Source organism: Sapajus apella, unplaced genomic scaffold (assembly GCF_009761245.1).
Source record: "Sapajus apella isolate SASKATOON/1434 unplaced genomic scaffold, GSC_monkey_1.0 scaffold8, whole genome shotgun sequence".
NCBI lineage: Eukaryota > Metazoa > Chordata > Mammalia > Primates > Cebidae > Sapajus > Sapajus apella.
The window spans coordinates 46,650,915-46,662,941 of record NW_022436948.1 but is presented as its reverse complement, the minus strand read 5'-3'; the positions used below and the strand labels follow the sequence as shown (position 1 = coordinate 46,662,941).

At 45.1% G+C, this 12,027-nt stretch overlaps 1 non-coding gene across 1 annotated transcript; it reads left to right on the top strand.

The window, feature by feature from the left end:
* Nucleotides 1-6,562: 6,562 nt before the first annotated feature.
* Nucleotides 6,563-6,726, top strand: LOC116551063. Its single transcript, XR_004268691.1, has one exon. It is a non-coding gene; the product is annotated as a U1 spliceosomal RNA (small nuclear RNA).
* Nucleotides 6,727-12,027: the final 5,301 nt, after the last annotated feature.

The window sequence follows — 12,027 nt, the reverse complement described above, 5'->3', positions numbered from 1 at the left end:
TTTTCATTTTTTAGCAATAGGAGGCCAGTAGTATCCCCAGGATGTGCCTGGATTTGATATTTCTGTGGTGTAGAGAACTGGATGCACCAATGATACATTATACAGTTTATATAATGCTTCTAATTTGAATACATTCTGCAAATGTCTCTTTCACGGGAGCAGTACCAAATAATATTACAATATGGATATCTATAAAAGGAAAAATGTGCAGATGTGCAATTGAGCTTTATGCCTCTCCATGGGACCCGTGTTCACACTGACAGAGCAATCGCCCTATCACTTATAGGCACCTGTAAACCCAGCTACTTGGGAGGCTGAGGAAGGAGAATTGTTTGAACCTGGGAGATGGAGGCTTCAGTGAGCCAAGATTGCACCACTACACTCCAGCCTGGGCAACAGAGCGAGACTCCATCTCAAAAAAAAAAGTTTTTGAGATGAGGTTGGTTTCGGTTTCAGGATTCCAAAAATGCTGCAGTCACCATCCTTGTACACCTATCTGTGGTCACTGTGGTAGAGTCTTCACCGCAGGTATTTCTATAGTGTAGAGAAATGGATGCACCATTGCTGCACTGTAGTGTTTAATCTCATGCTTCTAATTTGAGGACACTCTGAGAATGTATCTTTCACGGGAGCCGGACCAAATAATATTCCAATATGAATATTTCTAACAGGAAAAATGTGCATTTGTGCAATTAAGCTTCGTGCCTCTCCATGGGACCCATGATCATAAAACAGTGGCATGAGCAATCATCTGAGAGTCGCATTTGTGGCCTTCTGACATCAAAAGCTGAAGCAGAGGACATGAAAGCCCTCACTATATATCCTCTGTAGGCTGGCTGGAGTCATTCCTAGGTCGGTGGTCTCTTATCAGGAGGGAAAGCTGGTTGCTTGTTTTATCAAAACCGCAAAAGGGAGGGAAAGCCTCAGGCCCTTAGTTGGTAACAGTGGCGAAGCAAGTCTTTCCGAAGGGCTGATTTGTTAATTCTTAGGCGCAACAAGCCTAATTGTTACCAGATGGTGCCATGTAGTTCCAGGTTCTTGGTGTCCCAAACAAAGAACTGCACATGACACACACAAAGCAGCAAAGCAAAGTTTACTAAGCACAGTAACACTCTCAGAGAGGGGAGAGCGGCCTGACCTCTGGGAGATGAGATCAGTATTAGTTTGGTGTACATTGGGTCTTTTTATGTGTCTTTTTTTCTTCTCTTCACAAGGATGGCTAATCTTTAGCCAGTGTTTGCCTTTTGACTGATAGGTAGATTGCTTAGTTACTTTGGCCCTTGTGCGCTTGCACATTGCCTCCATCCCATAATTTTAAGTACATGCATATATGCAGTCCATATGTATGGGCTTTAATGAGCTGATTATCGTATGCGGTCATGTTAAGGATACCTTTTCTCTCTAATGTACATGCCTATCTCTGAGGAGCTGCCCCTTTGCTGGTTTGGATCATGCCAGTCATGGGGTCTTTGCTTGCTTTTTTTTTGAGACGGAGTCTTGCTCTGTCACCCGTCTAGAGCACAGAGATGCTATCTCAGCTCACTGCAAATTCTGCCTCCCAGGTTCAAGCAATTCTGTCTCAGCTTCCTGAGTAGCTGGGAGTACAGGCATGTACCACTACATCTGGCTAATTTTTTTGTGTTTTTAGTAGATATGAGGTTTCACCATGTTGGCCAGGCTGGTTTTGAACTTCTGACCTCAGGGGATTTGACTGGGATTTCCCAAAGTGCGGGGATTGCAGGTGTGAGCTGCTGGGCCCAGACTCGCTTGCTTTTTAAACCTTACTTTTTGCTTTGGCTGCTCAACTTCTGCCTCTTATGTTGCTTCTTGCCCACATGCCCCTTCACCTTGCTTGTTTCTGGTTTACTCATTCTGCCTTTTATCCAACTTCCAATTCCCTCTACTGTTTTCCTGCCTCATAATGGCAGTTAGTGAGGGAGAGGTTTTAAGGGAGCATGTGCGATGTGCAACCTCCAATCCTGTCATAGCCGGAAACTCAGTTTTCAAGGTTTCTCTGCAGTCCTGTCAGCCAAGAGGGAGTCCGGTTGAAGGGCTTAAAGCTAATTTTTATTTCTCAATCCTGACAAGGGAAGGCTGGATTAATTCAGATTCTCTGCAGGTGTAAATTTCTGCTACAAAAGAATTTTCATTGGGAGCGTGGCTCACGCTTGTAATCCCATCACTTTAGGAGGCCAAGGTGGGCGGATCACCTGAGGTTGGGAGTTTGAGACCAGCCTGACCAACATGGAGAAACCCTGTCTCTACTAAAAATACAAAATTAGCTGGGCATGGTGGTACATGCCTGTAATCCCAGCTACTCAGAAGGCTGAGGCAGGAGAATTGCTTGAACCTGGGAGGAAAAGGTTGCAGTGAGCCAAGATTGCACCACTGCATTCCAGCTTGGGCAACAAGAGTGAAACTCCATCTCACACACACACACACACACACACACACACACACACACACAGCTTCTTGGCAGGGTTACTTCTGTTTGCCGGCTCTCTGACAGCCACCTTGAAATATGCCAAAGAAATATATTCTGGGGTAAGGTATTTATTCTCTTCATCTATCTACAGCCTCACCATGCTGACAGCCTCCTCTCCAAGCATATCTGATGTCTTTCTTTATAAAAAAGCTTTCCCCCTCTTCTGGTTGCCTTCAAGCCTCTGCCAAAATGCAAGTAACTGTGGCTGACTCCTTGCTATAGCAAGCTCAGAATATGTAGGCTTTTATTTTTTTTTTTTTCATTTTGTTCATCTTCATGCAGAAGCTTCAGTGTAGAGCTGGGCCTTTTTCTCTGTTAGTTCCTGGCCTGCCAAGTCCAGTTTTAGAAAAGAATCCTGTGAGCTGGTTTAGCAAAAATCTTCTGAACCACCTTTGATAGTTAATCAAGTTCCTCTTAGTAATTTTCCATCCACTGACTTTATTGTCTTGCCAGTTGGCTATAAAGCTTCAGCTTTTCTTGCTTTTTTTTCTCTCATTAAACTTTTTTAATGGATCTCAAAATTCTGTGACAAATTTTTGGTTACGTTGTTTCCATTAAAAAGTACTGATTTTAGGCAGGGCGCGGTGGCTCAAGCCTGTAATCCCAGCACTTTGGGAGGCTGAGGCGGGTGGATCACGAGGTCAAGAGATCGAGACCATCCTGGTCAACATGGTGAAACCCCGTCTCTACTAAAAATACAAAAAAAATTAGCCGGGCATGGTGGTGCGTGCCTGTAATCCCAGCTACTCAGGAGGCTGAAGCAGGAGAATTGCCTGAACCCAGGAGGCGGAGGTTGCGGTGAGCCGAGATCGCGCCATTGCACTCCAGCCTGGGTAACATTAATGAAACTCCATCTCAAAAAAAAAAAAGAAAAAAAAAAAGTACTGATTTTAAAAACTAATGACTTAAAACTGCCACACGCAAAAAAGCAAACCAAAGTGGTCCACAAAACATTCTCCTTTCCTTCTGAAGGTTTTACGATGCATTGTTATCATTAACCAGTGTTTTACTACTAAACTTAAATGGCCAATTGAAAGAGAGTTGAGCTCAGTTCTCTGCTGGTCTCTCTTGCGTACTGTAGTACATGCATTAAAATCTGTCTCATGTTTTTAACAAGCGTCCAGTGTAGTCCCTCCGAAGCTACTTTGCAAAATTATGACAGTAAGAGAAATCTGACATGGCTGATTCCATCTTGGTTCTAGCCTCACAGGCTAGCTGTCTTCACTCATTCCTGTGCATTTTCTCCCAGCTACTTTTGGGAAAAATTGAGTTTATAGTTTAAATTAGAAGTCCCCCACATCCAGGGCCACAGACAGGTACTAGTCCCTGGGGCTGTAGGCTTTCAAGTGTTACTACCTGAGCTCTGCCTCTTGTCAGATCAGCATCAGCATCAGATTCTTATAGGAGCTCGAACCCTATTGAGAACTGTGCATGTAAAGGATCTAGGTTGCGTGCTCCTTATGAGACTCTAACTAATGCCTGCTGACCTGAGGTGGAAGAGTTTAACGGGAAACCATCCCCCACCCCCTTCCATGGAAAAATTGTCTTCCATGAAACCAGTCCCTGATGGCAAAAAGATTGGGAATGCCAAAAAGACCGGTTTAAATGATAACTTCCCCAAAATGAAATTACCCCTGTGAAATTAATGAAAGGCCACCAAGTTAGGAGGATGAAAGGGGCCTGAATTCTATGAAGATGTATGCCTCGTTAGATCATTACTAGCCATTATTCCAGAGGTCACAAGATTTGCAGCTTCCCCATTACTTCAGGGAAGAACATCACTATTGTAGAACCTGAGGTTGGAGACATATTTTCAGGCTTTTGCATTTCTGACTAGTGGATGTCACCATTAAGCCCGAAAATCAACCAGTCCCTCAGGCCCCATCCAGAAGCTGACTCAGTGCAAGAGGGCCATTTTCCACACCCCTGAGATTTCATCCCCAACAGTCAGCACCACCCAAACCCTAGCCCCCTCCCCACCAAACTATTTTTGAAAAACCCCGTACTTCTGAGCCTTCAGTAAGATTGATTTGAGTAATAACTCTGTCTCTCACATGTCATGGCTGGCCTGTGTCAATTAAACTCTTTACTGCAATCCCATGGTCTCCATGAACTGATTTTGTTTGTACAGTGGGCAGGAAGAACCCCTCCTGGTGGTCATATCTGCAAGATGGTGCCAGTTCTTTCCACAAAGCCTGGTCCGATACCCAGAAAATATTTCTCCGGTACTGCCTGGACAGTGCGTCTCCCTGTCAGTATCCAGGGAATGGGGCCTGGATTAACTACTTAGTATTCAGCTGTTGCTACACTGTCACCTAATCCCTCATTTTCAATATTTTACCATGTCTTGCAGTGGCCTAACTGGATACCATGCCACAGAATCTGTGCTTTATGGTCTCCAAAGGAGAACTCACCACTTGATGTTTTGTGATTTGAGCAATGGAATAGAATCTGATACTGGTGGGCTGGGGGAGGTCCCCGAACACTGGTGGGATCTCAACCCCAGCTGTGGTGTCCAGGCTCTTGACACCATCTCAAGAAGGAAGTAAAAGATGAGTCAGTAAATGAAGAAAAGATTTACTGCAAAGCAAAAAGTACACACTCAAGAAAGGGGAGTTTGGGCAAACCCAAGAGAGAGGACAATGGGGTCTGGGGTTTCATCTTGATGGTTTCTTTAACCAAGGAGTGGAATACTCATGAAAATTCCTGGGTAACGGTGGAGATTTCTTGGCTGTGATGCCACCCATTTTTATATGAAATATTGGTGGTCTCAGAACTGTCCTGGTACTGCTGGGTGTGTGATTTAGTATGTTAATGAGCATGTAGTGAGGTTCTAGGTGAAATCCATGTCAAATCCAGCACCACATGGGGTGCAGTCAGTCTCAGACGGCTTGGTCTACACCCTAGTTTTTCAACATCTTATCAGCCCATAGCCTCAAGTCATGTAAATCTGCTGCCTAGAATTCGTTATCCTGTGACAGCCCTGTACTGTTCCTTCTCAAGTCTACTTGTAAACATTCACACGGTCTTTGACTGGGGCATTCAAACCTTGTTTACTTCACAACATTTCCTGTGTTATCATCCAACATACGGAAAGATGACCCAGGTGTCTGTTAAACACCTCACATAGATGTCTTCCAGGTATTTGTGCCAAATGTGGAGTATTTTGCTTTTGTCTTTGCAGAATATAAAATACGAACGTGAGGTCAGCGCTGAGGCCTGGAGAAGGCTGTGCAGGAGGTGACGGAGTCCAGCCCCACGCGTGAGAGTGTCCAGTCGTCTCTTCTCGGGCCGCATATTTTTCAACAATACTGAATTTGGATTAAAAAAAAAAACTGCAAGATTCATGAAACTGGACAACTGTCTTTACAACATTACTAGTGATAAAACCGTTATCACTGGTTTGTATTCCTGGGAGGACCGCAGCATTCCGCCAAGACAGGTGAGACTGCGCTTCTGGCCTGGATGCTGGTGTGCGGTCCTCTGAGCCCCACCTCCAGTGGCATAAATACGGCTTCTCTCTGACACTGACCGGCTTCCAATTTCAAGGGGAACGCTGCATCACAAGGATGAGGATGTGGAGAGAGCTGGTTTATTTTGTAATCCTAAATGTTCTAGTCTGCGAATTAAAAGCCATTATTTGAAGAAGGTGCACAGGCTCCAGTTGGCCTCCGAAAGGGTGCTCAGCAACATAGGATGAGGACCCCCTGTGGGAGAGAACGGATTGGGGCGGGAGGGAGGGACAGGCCGACGTCACTTCCCCTCCAGCTCCGACAGCGGGTTGGTCGCTGAGTGGGGGAGGGGCAGGCGGGACTGGGAAGGCGCTGACGGTGACGTCACGGACAGGGCGACGTCTATGTAGATGAGGCAGCGCAGGGGCTGCTGCGAGGCCACCTGCTGCTTCTTGAAGAAGGAGTTCCCCGCTGTGAGAGCGAGTCCAGGACCGCTGGTCTGACCTGAGAGTCCCAGCTGTGTGTCCGGGCTGGGAGGGCTGGGGGTGCGGTGCCCGCCGCAAGTCACCGTGCGTGTAAAGGGTGAGGCGTGTGCGGCTCCGGCGGGGCGGAGGCGCGCGATCTCATACTTACCTGGCAGGGGAGACACCATGATCACGAAGGTGGTTTTCCCAGGGCGAGGCTTATCCATTGCACTCTGGATGTGCTGACCCCTGCGATTTCCCCAAATGTGGGAAACTCGACTGCATAATTTGTGGTAGTGGGGGACTGCGTTCGCGCTCTCCCCTGGCCTTTTATGGTTTGCAAAGGACAGACGTGCCACTTTTCAGAAGTATTGGTGTCGCCGCGGTGGAATCCCGTGATTCTCTGTAGCTGCAGTTAGCTCTGCCTTAAACTTGCTCTGCACTGAAAGAAGGCGAACTTCCTTCTTCGTTTTTCATTTTCTTTTCCCCCTTTTTGCAAGACAGTATCTGGAAAGCAACTTCCCTTTTTCTTCGCTACAATTGGCTGTTTGCTGCTGTCCGAGGTCTCCCAATCGGCTCTGGCAGAGCTGGGCGTTCTGGGCTGCGCTATTTATGCAGCGATTGCTCTACGGACCTCCAGGCCAGCCTTCAAGTTCCAGGTTGGTCAGCTGTGAATGCAAGGCTGCACTCTAGCCGAGATAACAGAGGAAGAGGAAGACCCTATGCCTTATTACTATTTTACTACTTATGCTTTATTATTTGTTAACTTACTTACTTATTTATTTTGAGACAGAGTCTTGCTCTGTTGCCCAGGCTAGAGTGCATGGCATGATCTCAGTTCACTGCAAGTTCAGTTCCCAGATTCAAGCGATTTTCCTGCCTCAGCCTCCAGAGTAGCTGGGATTATAGGCACATGCCGCCATGTCCAGCTAATTTTTATATTTTTAGTAGAGAAGGGGTTTCACCATATTTGCCAGGCTGGTCTCAAACTCCTGACCTCAAATGATACACCTGGCTCGGTGTCCCAAAAGGCTGGGATTATAGGCAGGAGCCACCTCGCCCAGCATATTTATGCTCTAAATGTGATGTTTCATTAGGGAAAAATTTTCTTGTTGAATTTCAAACATGAAAAATAATAGATTTAGCTGTAAATTAAATTAATGGTCTTGAGAGTTTGGTACAATAAAAGAGATAAAGTTGATAGCAGAGAGGAGTTTGATGCTTTTGAAAAATTTAAATAATGTAAATAATATATAAAGACATCAAAAAGTTCATTACATTATTTTTTAAAAATCAGCATGACTCTTTTGACAAATTAGAATGGTTTAATAATCTTGGTCATGCTGGGTGCAGTGGCTCATGCCTGTAATCCCAGCACTTTTGGAGGCCGGGGTTGGGGGGGTGATCACGAGGTGAGGAGTTTGAGACCAGCCGGGCCAACATGGTGAAACCCCATTTCTACTAAAAATACAAAAATTAGCCGGCCATGGTGGCATGAACCCGTAATCCCAGCAACTCGGGAGGCTGAGGCAGGAGCATTGCTTGAACCCAGGAGGCAGAGGTTGCTGTGAGTCAAAATTACATCACTATATTCCAGCCTGAGTGACAGAGGGAGACTCTATCTTGAAAAATCATCATCATCATCTTGGTCTAAAAACTATTATGTACTGTATTTTATTTCAGATTTTATTATAAGGTAGAAAATAGTGGTAGTATAATATTCTAGTACATACAAGACTTAGGTTTATTTTGGCCTGAAAATCTTAAGGCTGGGTGTGGTGGCTCACACCCATAATCCCAGCACTTTGGGAGGTCAAGGTGGGCAGATCACAGGAGGCCAGGAGTTCGAGACCCAGCCTGGCCAACATGGTGAAACCCTGACTCTACTAAAATACAAAAATTAGCCGGGCATGGTGGTGCGCACCTGCAGTCCCAGCTACTCTGGAGGCTGAGACACAAGAATTGCTTGAACCCAGGAGACAGGTTTGCGGTAAGCAAGGATCATGCCACTGCACTTCAGCCTGGGTAACAGAGGGAGACTGTTTCAAAAAAAAAAAAGAAAGAAAGAAAAAGGAAAGAAAGAAAGAAAGTATTAATTAAATAAATTGAACTTCCTGAATTCCTTGCGCTGGTTGTACTATCAAAGAAGCAAACATTACTGCTGATATCTGTTTAAATGTATAAACGATAAGTTAGACCTGGCTCCGTGGCTCACACCTGTATCACAGCACTTTGGGAGGCTGAGGCAGGCAGATCACTTGAGGTCAGGAGTTTGAGACCATCCTGGCCAATGTGGTGAAACCCCGTTTCTACTAAAAATACAAAGAATTACCCAGGCATGGTGGTGGGCACCTGCAATCCCAGCTACTCAGAAGGCTGAGGCAGGAGAATTGCTTCAACCAGGGAGGCAGAGGTTACAGTGAGCCAAGATCGTGACACTGCACTCCAGCCTGAGCAAGAGCAAGACTCCATCTCAAAAAATATATATAAAAAATTAAAATTTTATGTTCAGAAAATTAAATATATAAAAATGAAAAGGAGGCCTAGCATGCATGGCTAACTACATTTTGTTCCTTACCCTTCCTACCCTGTGGTGGTGTCTTTTCAGCTAAATGCTTTCCCTTATTTCTTCTGCACATAGGGCACGCTATCTGTCGGAGGGATTTAGTTTATAGTTTAACTTTAAGCACAGATGGTGATAATCCCTTCTCTGCCAGGTGCGGTGGCTCTCATGCGTGTAATCCCAACACTTTGAGAGGCTGAGGTGGGTGGATCACAAAGTCATGAGACTGAGACCATCCTGACCAACGTGGTGAAACCCTGTCTCTACTAAAACTACAAAAATTAGCTGGGCATCGTGGCACAGCCTGTAGTCCCGAAGCTTGGGAGGCTGAGGCAGGAGAATTGCTTGAACCCAGGAGGCGGCGGTTGCAGTGAGCCAAGAGTGTGCCACTGCACTCCAGCCTGGTGACAGAGCGAGACTCCGTCTAAAAACAAAACCAAAAACCCTTCCCGAAACTCACTCCTGAGAAGATAAAGAGGTTGTATACACAAGAAACAGTGTTATGTTGAAGATTTATAAGAGCATTGTGGCCTGGCAAAGGACAAAGAATTTTCACCACCCCCTTGGGCTCTTACTGCAGCCCATAACCCTGTCATCATCAGACCTCTTCACCTCAAACACGTCCTTCTTCCTCCCTTCCCTAACATAAGGGGCCTGAAATCCATGTTAACTTAAGTCAGTTCTTTAGGATATTAGTTCACCATTTGCTCTGTTTGGTGGCTCTCTGGAGTGAAGTCACCTTCCCTGCGCCTACACCTTGTCTCCTCACCTCAGCCCCCTCTTTCTCCCTCCCTTCCCTAACATACCAGGAGCCTGAAATTCGTATTAAGATGGTTCTTTAGGATATTAGCTCACGGTCCGCTCAGTTTGGTGGCTTTCTGGAATGCAGTCACCTTCCCTGCCCCTACACTTTGTCTCTCGACTTATTGGCTGTAACACAGCAAGAGAGATGAGCTTTGGACTCAGTTATAAATTAAATAGCTAATATCTTTAGAAGGGAATTAATTTTTATGATTCTACAAACCGGAAGACTCAATTATTCCACTTAGGATGCCTGGGTAAATATTTTTAGATATCATCTAATATGTAACACTGTCATTCTCTATTATATGTCAGCTTAATTTATAATTTCACAATATATAGTTAATTAAAAAATTCATGACGAATACGAAATGGAGGGGACAATTTTGATTGCCTTTGGTTGTCTCTTACTTCACTGGTTTACTTGGAGAATGCCATTGCTTGCTGGGTTCAGACGGATTTCTGAATGTCGTACGGATGCCGCTGGTGCTGTGAGTATTCTTATGTGTTCTCTTACCTCTTGAGAATTTTGTGAGTGTTCACTCAAGTCGTTTGTTCTTTTTAATATTTTGACATTTTAAAATAATATGCCTTAGTGTTGTGCACCTCATAGCTTCTCAAACACTCTCAAATGGTCACCTTCGTTCTTCGTTACATGTTGATGTTTTTATTTGGTATTAGCTTCTTAAACAGAGCTACCAACAAAAGCCAACTTTGCAAAGATAGATATCATGAAAACCATCTGCATAATGTAATGCTGGTGAATTTTAATTATACCTTAATAAACTTGACTTTTTTTTTTTTTTTAAAAGATAGAGTTTCACTCTATCACCCAGTCTGGAGTGCAGTGGCAGTATCTTGGCTCTCTGCAACCTCTGCCTCCCAGGTTCATGCAATACTCCTGCCTCAGCCTCCTCAGTAGCTGGGATTACAGGTGCATGCCACCATGTCCGGCTAATTTTTTTTCTGTGATCTGCCTGCCTAGGCCTCCCAAAGTGCCGGGATTACAGGTGTGAGCCACCGCACCCAGCTAAACTCGACTTTAAAAAAAACCCCACATTCCCAAATTTTGGCAGAATGAGGGCACGGGAATCTCCTACTTATTTCTGGCAGAAGTATAAATAAGTGCAAAAACTTTGGAAAGTTGGTTGACAGTACCCTGTAGTGACAAAGCACCGGGCAGGCACTGGTCATTTTGCTTTGTGTAGCATGCCTTCTTGAACATTTGAGCTTAGCTTTTCATTTGTGATGCACTCCTGCTAGTTCGTAACCCTGAAGAAAAGAAGTGATCTGTTCCCGCTGACCCATTCAAGGGCTCCAAGTGACCGGGGACTCTGCAGAGGTAACAGGGACACTACTCACGATGTAAAGGCGGCCTCATGGGGCACTGTCCATCAGAGACTATCTTTATGAACCCCCTTTCCTGCTCTTCTGGGATGATATATGTGGGATGGTCCATTATAGCATATGCACTCTGTGGCCACCTGGTGGTTAGAAACAGTGGGAGCCACTGAGAGAGTGATAAATGACTCAGGCAACATCTGTAGGAGTGACTTCATAAGAGGCACACTGTGACCCAAAACACATCTCGGGCCTTGGTCATCTTTGAAAAGCTCTGAATTATGGGAAATCAAGCTTGAAATTCGGAGCACGCTGTGAAAAAAGAACCACCTTTAGAAACACCAGCTGGGTTTATGTGTAACACTTAACGAAGCGTCCTCTTGTAAATATCCAAGAAACTGGATCCGCCTAACCAGAAAAAGTCATGAGCAGAATGGAAAACATGGGGATCTTTTTGAAATCCCTAAAATAATTTATCAGTGATGACAATTAGAAATATTTGGTTTTAGGCCGGGCATGCTGGCTCATGCCTGCAATTCCAGCACTTCGGGAGGGCGAGGTGGGTGGATCATTTGAGGTCAGGAGTCCAGACCAGCCTGGACAACATGGTGAAAACCCATCTCTACTAAAAGCATAAAAATTAACCAGGCAGTGGTGGCGTGTGCCTGTAATCCTAGCTACCTGAGAGGCTGAGGCAGGACAATCACATGAGCCTGGGAGGCGGAGGCTGCAGTGAGCCAAGATCACATCACTGCCCTCCAGTATAGATGACACAGTGAGACAGTGTCTCAAAAAAAAAAAAAAATTGGTTTTAGAACCAGACAAATTAAATGGAAAACTTACTTCCAATGATGCCTAGAAATTTCTAAAAGAACTGGGAAAACTGCCTCCATTGAGGAGTAAACTGAAGGAGGTCAGCAG